This window comes from Linepithema humile, chromosome 2 (genome assembly GCF_040581485.1).
Source record: "Linepithema humile isolate Giens D197 chromosome 2, Lhum_UNIL_v1.0, whole genome shotgun sequence".
NCBI lineage: Eukaryota > Metazoa > Arthropoda > Insecta > Hymenoptera > Formicidae > Linepithema > Linepithema humile.
The window spans coordinates 34,129,418-34,143,675 of NC_090129.1; the positions used below are offsets into that span (position 1 = coordinate 34,129,418).

The 14,258-nt window shown below is 33.8% G+C and overlaps 1 protein-coding gene across 1 annotated transcript in view; it reads left to right on the forward strand.

Annotated features, from left to right (window-relative positions):
• Positions 1-14,258, forward strand: part of Nlg3 (Neuroligin 3) — a 132,068-nt gene that overhangs the window by 53,671 nt on the left and 64,139 nt on the right. The gene's annotated exons all lie outside the window — the stretch shown is intronic.

A 14,258-nucleotide genomic window follows, 5' to 3' on the forward strand; every position in this document is an offset into this window, starting at 1 on the left:
GTTGACTTCGGCTTATGTCGGCGTCATTCGAGCTGATATATGTGATTGATTGGTCGATGAGATCTTTAGTCTCGCTGTGACATGCTGTGATAGTGACATTGTGATTTGTAGGGAGGTTATGATGCATAGTGGCTAACAAGTGTTATACAAAAGAAGAGTAGTATTAATAAAATCAAAATTATTTGGGGGGGGGATATATGTGTGTGTGTGTGTGTGTGTGTGTGTGTGTGTGTGTGTGTGTGTGGTGTGTGTGTGTGTGTGTGTGATCAGTAGTTGATGAGATCGTCAGTCTCTCGCTGTAACAACGACGCTAAACTTTTGCGGGGAGGTTATGGTGAATAGCCGCTAACAAGTGTCATACGAAAGGTAAGAGTCTAGCATTAATGAAATCAGAATCATTAATCGCACTTATCAACTTTACTGCGATGCATTGAAATCTTATATTCTAGAATTCTAGAATTCCAGAGCATTTTTTTTGTTTAAAGTATAAGATTTCAATGCATTACAATAAGGAAAATGTGCTTTCTAAAGATCTAGGTTATGTCAAATTACAGGTTATGTCTAATGTTAATAATGGGCTTGTTCGTTTTAGCTACACTGGGGCTGCTCTGGGTCTGCTCTACACAGGATAATACAGGACAGATAAATAGTTTGTCCTGTATTATCTTGTTTAGAGCAGACCCAGAGCTGCCCCAATGCAGCTAAAACGAACAAGCCCAATGTATGATGGTAGTTTTCCACCAAGAGACACAAGCGACACAAATGTATTATTCTCTCTGTTGCTCATTGAATATCGAACAAAGACAGAGTGATACTTGTGTCGATTTGTGTCAATTTGTGTCCTTTGCTGGAAAACAACCGATATAACTTTCTGAAGTACATTTTAACATTCTAAACTATTGTTTTCCTTAAATTAAAATATAAGATTTTAATATATTGCAATAAAGAAAATAAATTCTAAACTTCTAAGCCTACCAAATGTTATGATATAAAATTTTAAGGCATGAAAATAAATGAAATGTACATTTTAACATTAATTTTTATTCATTTTTATGGTTTAGAATTTTACTGTTATCTAAGAAACTCGCATTTTACGAACTTAAATCTTAAAAAGCGAACTCGGGCATGACGTTCCATCCTTATCTGGTAGTTATCATGAGTGTAAATCTTAATTTAATCGTGTTATTAATGTCTTAAATCCTGTTCTTATTTCTTTTATTTCTCACCAATCTAGATAAAAGATAAAAACGCTCCTTTTGTTAAAATTGTCATGTTTTCATCGCTTTTAAAATCCCGAAATAAATTCGAACATCATATAATTCTACAGATAAAATCTCGTCGCAATTGTAACCTTGTTTTATGGCAGGTTTCGTTATTTTCGGCCATCCTAAACGTATCAAAACGCACGACTACGCGCAAATTTGTATGCAAAGCGAAATCTGAGAGCGGCCATTCTAGTATTTCATGTGAAACGCTTACTAATTCTTTATTGCCACTATCTGTTTTTATTTTAGTTTTGAAACTATATCTATTTTTTGACGTCGCCGTTTGATGCATATCCATATTTTACGAAAACAAAAATTTAAACCTAACATGCCACGACTATTAAAATCAATTTAATGATTAATTTAATAATTAATTAATACGTAATAAACTGCTTGAAGATATACAATCGAGATTATTGTGTATGCATTTCGGATATTTCAAAAGCATAAATCTCACGAAACGTACGTATTATTAATAAATGGTCGATAAACCTATGCATCAGCTTAATAAATATATCACCTCTTTTCGCTTGAATTATTCAATCCATGGCGGTTCATATATTGCTTTATGCTCTCAATCTGAAAACGATAGGCAAATATATTTAGATAAGCGAAACATGTAATATGCGATGTGACATATATCTAAATGCAAACATTGTTAAGAAATATTTACTGACTGTAAAATTGCAGTGAAACAATAAGATTTTTAATTTTTAGCTCTATTATTTTTATTTTTACTTTAAATTAATAAACCGCGCAAAATATCTGCTTTTATACTAGCGACTTTCACTTACCGGGCCAAGAGTTGCCGTGTAAATGATTAACAAGGTGACAGAAGGTGCACAGCAACAGCATGTGTACGTCGCGTTGTTCACTACAAAAAAAAGAAAGCAAGACAAAGTGCTGCAAGCTAACATTAAAATACATATTTAACGAACTCTACAATATTTAACGCGTTACAAAATAATTCTGTCAAATATACATTATTTTTACGTCTTGAATTTAATTTTCAAAAACAAATTATTATCGTAATTTTTACACCTTTATTTTATTACGACCGACTAGCGCGCGAAATAAATCGAGATTATTTGAATCGTCATAAAATGATTCGAGGGAATCGTCATTAATTATGAATCAAGGGAATACATACGATATGTGAATTTAATTATATAATGCAATACAAGTTTCGACTCTAAAACGCATGCAGATTGCAGTACTGAACAGGGATTTTGCAACGCTCGAAAAAACGTCGGGATGGCCGTTTTCCGGACTTCTCTCTGACGCATGTATATCTCCACACACGACAAACGCGCTTCTCGCTTGATTCTATTATGCAAAAATATGATAATTCCAGGGGACAATGGAAGCTCCCTAGATAAATGTCCTGCCAGTCTTCTGATCAATCCTCGAGCTGTTGTATCATAAAATCCTATCCTCTCTTTCAGCAGTAATGTATTGTAATGTAATATATTTCCTACGTTCTCTATCACTTGAACAAATATCATTATATCGTAACATTATGTAAAATTTAACTGCATTATACTATTTTATATAGTAATTTACTATTTTTTGAATATAATATTTTAGATATAACAGGAACTAAACTTACTTATAGTCGATTTTAGACGATATACAATTTGCAACAGAATTCCACATAGAAATCCATTTATAATTTTATATATATAAAATAGAGAACATTTAAAAAATTAGAATACATATACTTGTATGTGCATATACAGAAATATATCGTTAATTTGTATTTAGTAGATTTGTAATTTCGATTTTTTTATCTGTATTACACAGTACGTGAAATTATATATTTTTGAATGCTTATAAAAATTTTAGGAGGGTAAATATTATATTGTAATCATCGAAAAGATTCTCCGAACGAATGTAGAATTGTTTTTAGATACGTATTCTTGTCTGTAATACGTATCTGAAAACAATATGCCACTATAAATATATTTTTGTATGCTTTGTACGGTCTTTTTATCCATTGCCAACAATAATATCATAAAAATATTATTTTTTCATTTTATCGCACCTGATTCTATTAAAAACAAGATTATTTTATAAATATATTTTTTATTTTTTTATTCTTTGTTTTTCGTTTTTATTATTTTTTATATTTTTTAAAGTTTTTACTTTTTTTTATTACATTTGATATTTGTTTGTTATATTTTATATAATAAATATTAATTAATTCTATCTATTTTAATTTTATTAAAAGTGAAGTCTCGTCACAAATGAAACAACTCTTTATTTACGACACTTTTACATTAATGCGAGATCTCGCATAGATGTAACGACTGCGCTTACGAACAACACGGATGAACTGCGCTTGCGAAGGGGGTTTTACGCTGTTGTTGCAGCTGTTGTTGCACATGCAAATGCTGGAAGTTGCCGCTTTGCTACCTTTTAACTTAATGACGGACAATAAGACGAGGCAAAAGATGACGACAGTGGCGACAGACGAGCTCCGAGGTTCCTCTGTTTGCGAAACTCCCAGACAATTAATTACCTTAGCAATTAAACACCCGCCAAGACTGACGAGCAATTATTTCTCCGAACACCACCATGGCGCTTAATATATGGGTTGTGCCGTGAAAGCTACAGGGATCAGCAAATATTTATCCTTTTATTAATTGGAACTGACACTTTAAACTTTAAAACAATTTTTTATATTTTTAATACAAAAATATTTTTACTCTAAGCCGCTTTTATTAAAATTCGCACTTTAAAAGTTGCTGTAATTTCACGCATTTAATTTTAATGATTATTATGCTATTGTATAGGTTTTAATTATTAATAGTCAGCAATGGTTAGGTTGAGAATTACGTCGAAAATCTCCACGCTGCGTTAATAGAATTTCTAATTAGATAATTTAATACATTGCGAACCGGAAACGGAAACGTATTTTATTTTTAAAGCGTTGAAAACCGGAAATGATTTACGTCTTATGGATAGTCCTGTGCAGTGTTATTATTGGATAAAAATATATATGTAGAACGTAACATCCGAACAATTGTTGAACTATAAAATATAAAATATCATTAAATCTAGAATTATATTTTTATATGTATTATAGTAAAATCCAATATTTTCTTCACTTTTAGAATAAAAAAACTTTTGATTTTATTATTGAATTGAAAAACAAAATGTTGAATTTATCACAGAACGCAAACAATTAAACTTTTCATATATTCATGATATTAATAACATTTTCATTTCTGACCAGCTTAAAGAAATTTAAATGCACGTATATTTTAATCATCGTAGCACTTTCAAATTGCTCTGCTTAGTCGTTAAAGTATCTGGTCTAGGAATAACATTACGACGGAGAGAAAGAGAGAGAAAGAGAGAGAGTTGCAGGACTTTGTCCTGAGGGTTAAACCGATCCTTCGGCAGCGTTCCGATACTTTAATCCCTAAATGGGAAGAGGAATTTTCATCGAACTTTTAAAGTAACGGTGGCATTGTGTTGCACAGGGTTCACTCGGCTAAACTTTTATAATCAGAAATAGGATTACCCCTACGCTGCTTTTGATGAGTTCTTCTTTAAATATCGTATAGCCGGTGAAGAGAACATTTACATTTGTAAACTAGACAAATCGATTTTGACATGAAATTTTTATTTCAGCTAAGCTACTTCTTTCACAACTCAATTCTTTGAATTTTTAAACAAATAAATCCATTAGACATTGATTAAATAAATGAGAGAACTAGTATTCATACTTTCAAATTAATTTTTTAGCGTTCAATTTCTTAATATTCAAATTTACTATCTGCAAATTATGCATAATTAAATTACTTTCTCAAGACACTTTACTTCTTTTCAAAACTTTTTTTTTCACTCATTGAGCTGATAATAGTATCCGCAAATTATTATAATATCAAATTAATTAATTAAAAAATTTTACTAATAAATTATTACTTTAATGTATCGAGTGTATTTAATGACATATAAATTACAATGGAAAGGAGAAAATGGACGTGGTCGATTGTGAGAACGAAAATCGTATCGTAATAAGCGCGTTGTAAGCTCTGCCCTAATTTCGCCAAAGTCTGTTTCGCCATCGAGCTAATCCGTCGTATTGTCCGCCCGTCCCAGCTGGAAGAACAATACCTACGCGAATGGTAATTGCCCGGATGAAACCGAGTTTCCGGCGAGAGAGCTTCGCCGAAGTTTTCGCGAGTCGATTCGCCGCTGAGCGACTAGACGCTTATGAAGGCGAGAACAATCGATTACTCCGAGAAAACAAACTTGTAAATAGTAATTATTTGCTACTAAAATAAATCTTTAGACATCAGAGAGAACTTAATAAATTTTTTAATAAGACAAAATTTTACAATGATGTTACTTTAGACGTATTCATTATTTTCAAATATAAAAAAAAATGTTTAGAAAATTTATCACAATATTTACAAAATAATTCGTTCCCCGAGGCACTTTTAAATTACCGCATAATAAAGCAACAAAAATTTAGTAATAAATTACCATAATTCTGTAATAGTTGATAACAAGAGAACTTTGTTAATCAGTAAAAGAATAAAAGAGATAAATAAGGATTATATATATTATTAAATAGAGGATTATCTTTAGTGTAAAAACACGCATCTCCACGTTCAAACTTTTCTAACAATTTTAATTAATATAATAAATTTGTTAAGTTAAAATTGGAAATTTAAACAGAAAGAAAAGGAAAGAGAGAAGGGCTAATGCGAGCCAACTAGCGCTATAAATTTTACTGCTTTTTTCTCTTTTATTTATGTTAAACTTAACCATAAAAATTTATTAAAAATACAAAATTACGTATGCAAATATGTTTTAATCTAATTATCAACTTGATAAAAGGAAGTTTGATATTTTTCATTACGCTAAAAATTTTTAGTCACTTTAAATTTTTTTATCTCTTTATTTTTCGTACTTTTGTTACTTTCAGAAACTCGAAATTAATGTGATCTCAACTCCGGAATGAAGAATTCCCAACCTTTGCATGTTACTTCAAGTTTTATTACGTTTTTTGGTCGACGAAATGAGATTTTATCTTGTTTCTACTAACGAATGATGATTTTTCTCAATTAATAGTCACAAAGCGCCTTTTTCTTCATTAACGCAGTCTCGATTTCAAATATACAGCGCCGGAAGTATAGAATTTACAACAGTGAAATAATAATTCCGTTAAATGCGAGCCATTTTTCACTGTCGTTTAGAGTTAACAAAAAATTAATTAAATTTAGAATTTTGAACTCAATTTTAAATTTAATTTAAGAAAAATTATATTAAAAATTTGGTATTTTATTTTTAATTAATTCAAATAAAGTTAAAATTGCAATCAAAATATTAATTGGAATAAATAAATTATTATGTTTTAGTTAATTACAATTAATTTATTATATAAGTTAAATTACAATTGTAATAATCATAAATGCTATTGTAATAATAATTATATAAAATTCATATAATAATTATAACTCCCCAAATGACGTTTGCTGATCGCAATTGAGATTTGGTTCGCAAACATATCGTTTGGGATATTTTCTTGCTCTCCAAATATCTCTCTGTCCTCGAGTAAAAACGCATCCGATATCGATTCTGCGGTAATTTCACGCTTCGAACGATTATAGCGCGACAGCTGCGGAATGTCGCATATCGAGGCACGGTCGACCTGGATGTAGATATCGGTCGAGGTTCAATATTTATAACGGGAGTTAATATCGATGTCATTGTGAAGAGGCCGATTTACGGCGCAAAGAATATAAAGCCGATTTAAAGGAATTAACGATTCTAATGAATTTTTATGTGGAGAATTCTTATCTTAATAAATTTACTTCCAAATCTTTGAATTTTCTGCTTTACGAATTCTTTAAATCTAAATTCTTTTCCCTTTTTTTTTTGCAGACTTTACTATCTTGATTCTTTTATTCCTGGGTCCATTTTATATGTAGATTCTTTAATCTTCTCTTTATATGTTTGTGACGTCAACATTTTCATTCACAAATCCGCGAATCCTTTGACATAACTGCGACGAACGATTTCTTGATCTTCGATTCTCAAAATGCATTAGTTTTCAGCGTCTAAAAATCTGTGTACCTTTAAAGCTTCAACTCTACAGATTGTTGAGTCTTTGGATCTTGAATTTTTGAACCCTTGAATCTATTACATTCGGAAGCGCAACCATCAGCGCAGGAAACGACGAAGGAGGAAGGAGGGAGAGGATGAAGTAACATACTGTTGCGCTTTTGCAGAATGCACTACGTGCGATGCTTTCGAGAGAGCTTAATCCTTTTGAATAAAGAAAGGCGCGACGTCGGTAGTGCGCGAATGGCTTTCAAATCCTTTCATGTTTCTCGAGGACGTTCGCGCTTTCTACTTGTATGCAGCATCTATGTGCGTACGTAGCGAATGATTGTATGAGTACTGTAGAAAAAGCGTTGGAAATAATGGCAAAATCTTGTCACCGAGTACGTCTGAATTTTTACATTTTAAAACTCTCGAATTTGGACTCGAATGTTGGGAAATGTTTTTTTTTTCACTCACATATTTATCAAACAATTATGCCGTGTGCTTACAAAATATGAACGAATCTGAAAATATCCGGATTATACGCACGACTGCTTCTTTCCGTACAGACATGTTTGACTTCTATTAGCTAATGATGCAACACGGCAAAAAATTTCTAAGGCACATAGCACGAAAGATCGAAAGGGGGATGCCAACTGCGAAGGGCTGAGTGCCTGTAAACGGCAATCGAAAAGTTTAAACGACGTTTCGAGCGGAGGAAGTTTCCACGATGAAGGAGCGTATCTTCCGGCTTTACTTTCCAACTTCGATAATTTCATATCTCGCGAGAAAATGCCGCGTTACGAGAGTGGAAGCAGAAAATCTTCAGTTAATCCGATCGTCGCTGGCGAGTTAGAAAAGCCTAAAGGGTCGAACGTCAAAACGTGCTAGAATTTTCTTCACAAGTTGCGAAACTTTGAAAATTTTGGCCTTAATGATTGTGATGTTATGAAAAAGTTAATTCTTAGATAGTTTTAAACAAGAATGAAAAATTAGCAATGTAAATATTGGAAATGTTGATTGATTTGGTTACTTTGGACGTGAAAGGTATTTTATACGGCGTACACAAATTTCTTTGATGCCTAAAGATTACCCGACCACCATGTATGCTCCTAGAATATTCACAGGAGTCTTTCTCAAGCGTGAAATTCTATCTAAGAAACTCTACGTAAGGTTATATTGTGTGTATATCGTGTCAAAGCAGTGTCAAGTGATGTGCCAAGAAACGCAGCGCGTTTTCGCTGCAAGTGAATTAAGTAATTACTACAAATTAATGACAAAAATGGTTAAAAAGGCAATATGACAGTGATAGTAAACACGTTATGTTACAACTCTTCTTCCAAATAAGAAGCACAAAAAGAAAACGTGGAAAGGAATAAGACGAGAATTCCGGAAAAAACTTGCAAATAAATTGCAGTTGTTGCACTTGTTCTCATTAAGCGCAGCAATAGTTGATTACGCACGAAGAGCTCGGAGAGGAGTCGTTTTCTGTGAACGTAGTCGAGCGTGGCTGATGTTCACTTCAGCAAGGACTTAATTTGCAAAGTATCCCGGTGAAATCTTAGGCAGTCCAAGGCCCTCGACTGAAAGCCAAATGAGGGCAATCCCGGCGAAAGGGTGCGGCCGTCTAATTTGTATAAAATTTGCTTTTCTTTGCGTCATCCCTTCTCTCTTCTCTCTCTCTCTTTCTCTTCTCACCCTCTTTCTCTCTCTCTCTCTCTCGTTTTCTTTCCCTCTTTGCAGCTGCAGGCAAACTTAATTTAAGTTTAAAAGTCAACCTCGTGCCCGTCGACCACACTTCAAACAGAATCCGCGTTTCCCTGCCACCGGATAACTCTTCATCGTATATTGGGTATCTCTGTCTAACTGCGTCTTTTTCTTTAAAAATTAAAGTATTTTGACAAAAATCTAGATTTTATTGATCATAAAATTTCACTTCTGTATTATTTATTATGGGTTAATTTTTTAAATTAAATTTTTTCTTTATTTGAATATAAAATGACAAATGTGCCGTTCTCTTATAGTAGTTATTCTCGCAGAACGGAAGTCTTTTCACCTGTGGAATTGAAGATGCTACTTGCCGTCGGGGATAATCGAAAGTAGCCTCAGAGGTAAAATAACAAGATACTAAGCTCGGTGGTCGACTCGGAGGATAATGAAACCGCCTTTTACGTCCTGTCTCGTTTCGTAAGGTTCATTGCCGTCGAAGGTATTTACCGCAAGCAAGTATAAACGTTTCTCGAAGCGCGGCGGAACGGAAGATGGCTGTCGATCGAAACGGAAGCAGTCGTTGCGAAAATAAGGTCAATGGAGTTTTAATTAAGACATAATTATCGAGCGTCTCTCGCGCTACAATATCGAGGATAACGAAGATAAAAGTCAGTCAGTCAGTCACTGCTAATCAATCAAGTCCAAGGATAGGTCTTTAACAGTACAAGAAAACGAGACTTTAGAATTTTGTCAAATCACTTATTTATAAAAGAATTGTTTTATTTGTGACGCAAATCAACGGCTTTGGAACGTGTTTTCTATTATTGCTAACATCTCAGAATTCTTGAATTAATAATAATACAGAATAATCTTAGAATAAAGTCGACAGACTCTGTAAATGTATATTTTATTGCACTCACTACTTGCCTTCTTCATTTAAAGTGCGAAATATTTCCTCTAAAAATTCGAGCATTTTAAAGTTGTCGATCCATCGACAAAAATTTTTATAAATCATATTTTTGTGCGAAAAATATGAAATATTTACAGAACTAAAGAGCCTAAACACTTTAACATTTTAAAAGACGAAGGATTTCAAAATTTGATAGAATAATCTGAGAATACAAAGGAAACGAAGGTTCAAGGACATAAAACAAGCCTCGATTAATCTAACGGGCGATTATTCCCCTTTCCCTTCTCCATCCCTTTTGTTTTGTTACGACGCCATTACTTTCTGCTGCTGTCTTGGGTTGTTTCACAAGATTAGGTACTATCCGTTCCAGTTAGGCTGACGGAGCAATATGCCACCAACGGCTTGGCCTATTGCTAACAAGATCCGTTCTTCTTTTCTTATGGTAAGACACGTCGGATATCACATTCATTTCTCTTACGATCATTTATCTAAGGGATAATATATAATACCTAATATCTCGAAGACTGAAGCAGATAAATTTGATGTAAATGTCTTCACTTTTATTGTCGATTATTGTTATCATTATTTTTGTTCTAAAATTTATTTGTACCTTGTTCTTTTTAAAATTGTCCAAAATTACAAAACTTTGCAAAATAAAGTTGAAATCATAATTTTGGATTGATTATTGCTACGGTCTGAATTCTGTTGATATTAAATCTTTGAAAGTGGATGTCTTATTAGACATAATAAGATGCTATCGCGGAAGAGTAGTCTCTCGCCGATCATCCCGAAAGCCACTAAAGCGAGTGCTCATTAATTATACGTCGTTACGGGCGTACATACGCAATGAGATACCACCTTTGCAGGGTTAATGAGAATAAAACATAATTAATGCAACAAGCTTGTGTATTGCCCCGCGTTACGAAAGCATACCGTGATGATATTACAAAATTTACAGGCGCACACGTAGGTTTTTAAATTTGTCCTCTTGTTTCCGTGCGCATATATGTATGTTTAATGCATAAATATTTAAATAACATTGTCGCTTAATTAAAATATCAGCGGGACAAATAGAATTGTTAAGGGTTAACGAAAGTGGCTCCAACATTTTTAATTAAACAAACACATCAATATGTAATCAAAATAATTATTTAAAATACGTTTAAATAAACCTAGATAATTCTTACATTTTAGATTCTCAATTATTTGAATGTAATGTCGTTCAGAAAGGACGGCAGGTGCTAACGATAGAGGAAAATCCTCCAAGAGTGACGGAATAAATCGCTAATGAAAGAATAAAGACGACGATGTAAATGGAGAATGTGAGTCGATATTTTATGTTTTAAGGCACCAAATTTACGATCTCAACTCTCCGAGGTTTTACAACAATTGTTCTTGGTATGTGATGTCATTAAAGCGCCACTTGTCGCGACTATTAATGTTCACCATTATTGTAATAACGGGTGCGCTTTTTATGGGGTATTAATGACCCTTTATAAGAGAAATACCGTTTCGCTTGAGTAGTTTTGCCCTCCGTTTACACCGCGACTGCTTTATTTCGAATAATCCTGCCAAAGGATAGCATTAAAACTTCCTTACCGTTTCGCCACCTCGCTATCGTGTCGGTTTGTCGCTTAATCGTAAGGCAAATTTATGAGGGAAGTTTAGAACGAGAACTCGAGTAATCAAGGCTGAAGTAACTGAGCTGCCGTCCATTGTTTTATTTTTACTTAGATTAATGGCTGTCGACTGACGCCGTTTATTTTGCGAAATCGCAGGCAGCCCTCTATTTTTATCAACAGAAGCGGTTGCAAATTTGACTCTACGATCCATATTAAATTAATTACGCTATCTATTAATTACGTCTCCACGTGTACAAAATCGCGTCCCACAATTACGACAGCGTGATCCTCGATTATCGGATCTGCGGATCGTGATATTTATGTGATCGTTAGGTGCGCGATCCTCGCGAAAGGAAGTCGTGCTTGGCGAAGGACGCGTGATTGCCTCCGCGAAAGTGCAATTTGGAACGACGTCGCCGTTCCTCTTCGAGATTTAGGGGTTCGTTGCCAACTGTCAGAGCGGCGAGTACCACCCAGTAATTAAGTTTACTCCAAGAAATGCGTCCGCTATTCCCCACCCACCCCTCGTACCAGCCTGATTCCCGACTCGCCATCTTCACCTTCTCCACCCATCCGCTGCTAGATTGTGCCCACTCTTGTAGAACAAGTCCTCTAACGATGGAACGAGAACAGAATGACTTTGCTGCCCTCAGAATTTCGAGGAACCGGACAATTCTTGTATTTTTTTGACCCCAGAACAAACATTTCTATTAACTAATCGAAAATTTCTACTAAATTAAAGTCCAGTGAATGTTAAGACTCGACATATAACGTTATAAAATAATCAATACACTTCGAGTAAAGCGACATTTTTTTACGTTGCATTGATTAACACATGAATGGCGAAAATCTGAGATTTTACGCGGACAACGAAGGTGGAGTGTTTCAGTTCTTTTTAAAAAATAAAAGCAGAAATATGAATTAAATTTTTCATTAATCTACAGCTATTGTATTTTGTATTGATTCACAAATTGTCACAAAAATAATTCACATAAATTAATAATATTATAAAACAAGAAAACCATCGATCACAAAATCTGACATATGCAGGCCTTTTCTTTCAATAAAAAACAACACTGCATAATTCGTCTAATAGAAAACTTATAGATATTTTAAAAATAAGTTGAAAAAAATTTCAAAGAGAAAAAAACATTAAATTTAAAAAAGTGTGGAGACAAATTAGAAAAAAAAAAAATTAGCCGATCACAAAATGAAAGCAAAATTCTTGAAGAGACTTTTTCAACAAAAGTTTCCCGAGAATTCACTACTTTCTCCAAGCAGAAGTTTTTTGAAAATTCCAAATTTTTTCATATTCTCCAGGTAGACACACTAAATATGTAACACGACATTTTGGTCCACGCTTCTTAAGGCTGCAGGAGCTTTAAGCTGAGCTTAACACGTCACCCGGAATTTGATCGGGCCTCGTTATCCCCTACTAGTCAGCCTGGACTCCGTAACACAGCATCCTGATAATCCTTGCTCGGTTAACCGAAATCTCTTCTAAGCCTAAGCAGCGACGGCCGGCGTCACGACGCTGAAATTTACAGAGAACCAAAACTTCCACGTGTAATCTCTTCTGTACTTAAGACTCACCCGTTTATCGAACATTGCAAATTCACCAAGAGTAGCGCCAATAAAAAAAAACATAAAATCTTAAAAAGTTTCAGGGAACTAAAGCGATTTTAATCTTTCTTAAATTAAATTAAATTAAATTATCATACGCAACCTAAAAAAAAAAACTATGTAGTATTAATTTAAGATTACATTTTCTTTATATTCTTATTTCAATTTGAGAACTTATCCTATCAAGTTCCTTAAGGATAGAATTTAAAATAAAATATCAATAAAATTTCTATATAAATTAATCGCAGGCTTAATATTCTTGTTTACAGTCTAAGACACAAGCCATGAATAATGGCAATTACTAATTTCCTAGAATCCATATTCTATTATGCGACATTGTTCAGGGAAAAGTAGAATGAAAAATTGGCATAGTAGATCACCATGATGTGTTATAGCGCGTACAATAGCGTGCCAATTTAGTGGACACAAAGCGATGCGGCGCGATTATGCCGCAGATTGGTGCAACAATAACGAAAATGAGTTAATTAGCAACATTAATGCGGCATCGTCGACTCCAAATTGTTCATCGGACAATAATTCGTCTACCAGAATCGGGTTACGATGCATGCCGGGTATCATAATAATCATGGTGATCATGAAGTGCTTCTCACACGCTATTTTCACTCGCACTCATAAATTATTCCCGAATTTTGGCCGTATCTGGTCGCAAGTATCATTTTTTAATATCCAAATGAGAGTGTCTGTTTCGAGTATCTGCATCTGAACTCTTCATAGAAAGCATGCATTTGTAAATTTCAACGTAATACTTCGCATATATAAAAACTGTTGTATGAATAACACGATACCAAAAATATAAATTCAGATACATAAATTGTTACATATAAAAGGTAAGGGAAAAAGTGCGGAAGACGGCAAATTTATAAGATAAACTTTATCACAAATATCCGGCGAATTTTATGGTCAAAGGGGAGGAAATACGACAGATATTCGAATATGCCCCTTTTGCGTTACTGGATAAAATACGGGAAAGCAGAAAATGGGGAGAGAAGAAGGGAGCGGAAGGAAAATATATTTCTTCCTGATCCTCGAATTACCAAATTACCC